Source organism: Octopus bimaculoides, chromosome 1 (genome assembly GCF_001194135.2).
Source record: "Octopus bimaculoides isolate UCB-OBI-ISO-001 chromosome 1, ASM119413v2, whole genome shotgun sequence".
NCBI lineage: Eukaryota > Metazoa > Mollusca > Cephalopoda > Octopoda > Octopodidae > Octopus > Octopus bimaculoides.
Genome location: NC_068981.1, coordinates 8,262,239 through 8,263,222, shown reverse-complemented (window position 1 = coordinate 8,263,222; position 984 = coordinate 8,262,239). Strand labels below are relative to the sequence as shown.

Sequence of the window (984 nt, the reverse complement as noted above, 5' to 3'; positions counted from 1 at the left end):
GACTGGTTCTTGTGCGGGTGGCACATGAGATGCACCATTTTGAGCGTGGCCGTTGCCAGTACCGCCTGACTGGCTCCCGTAGGATTTTCGAGCGAGATCGTTGCCAGTGCCCCTGGACTGGCTTGTGCGGGTGGCACATAAAAGACACCATTTCGAGCGTGGCCGTTTTCATGCGGGTGACATGTAAAAGCACCCACTACACTCTCTGAGTGGTTGGCGTTAGGAAGGGCATCCAGCTGTAGAAACTCTGCCAAATTAGACTTGAGCCTGGTGTTGCCATCCGGTTTCACCAGTCCTCAGTCAAATCGTCCAACCCATGCTAGCATGGAAAGCGGACGTTAAACGATGATGATGATGTTTTCTGTCTTCGATTTTCAACTTTAATAGAATTTAATATCTCAAGTAATAAGTTGGAAACTGGGAACAGTATTTATTAAAGATCTATTTAGTAATGAATTAAAGAGATTAATTAGTTTTATTTCACTACCTTGAGAGGAAAAATAGCTCTCTGGACAATAATGCTCACTAGAAACAACATTGTTTTTGTTCAGATGATTTCATGGGAGGAGTTGAAATGACAACTTTCAACCACCTCGCCCTCCACTAACACACAATGGGCTTCCATACAGTCTCCAGCTATTAAATTCATAAGACGTTGGTCGACCTGAGACAGTAATAGACAATGCTCTAAGTGTTGCAGAAAGGAACTGAACCCAAGACCAAGTGGTTGCAAAATAAACTTGATAAGTATATAATGATGGGATTGTTATAATGGCTGATTGGGTACCACTACTTTTATAATGGTGTCTTATCTTATTTGTACAGTTTCTATTTGGAAGAGATAATAAATATATTTCATTTCTTGAGTAGGAATCTATATTGATAAACCCATCACTTATAACTTAATTACAAGTATTACAAGTATTATCACTATACATAAATCTCAAATCAAGCTACACAAACACCATAGTGAAATATATATAT

At 39.5% G+C, this 984-nt stretch overlaps 1 protein-coding gene across 1 annotated transcript in view; it reads right to left on the bottom strand.

Moving 5' to 3' along the window:
* The window catches only part of LOC106881136 (guanine nucleotide-binding protein-like 3 homolog), a 31,196-nt gene that overhangs the window by 24,310 nt on the left and 5,902 nt on the right, over positions 1-984 (bottom strand). The window lies entirely within an intron of this gene.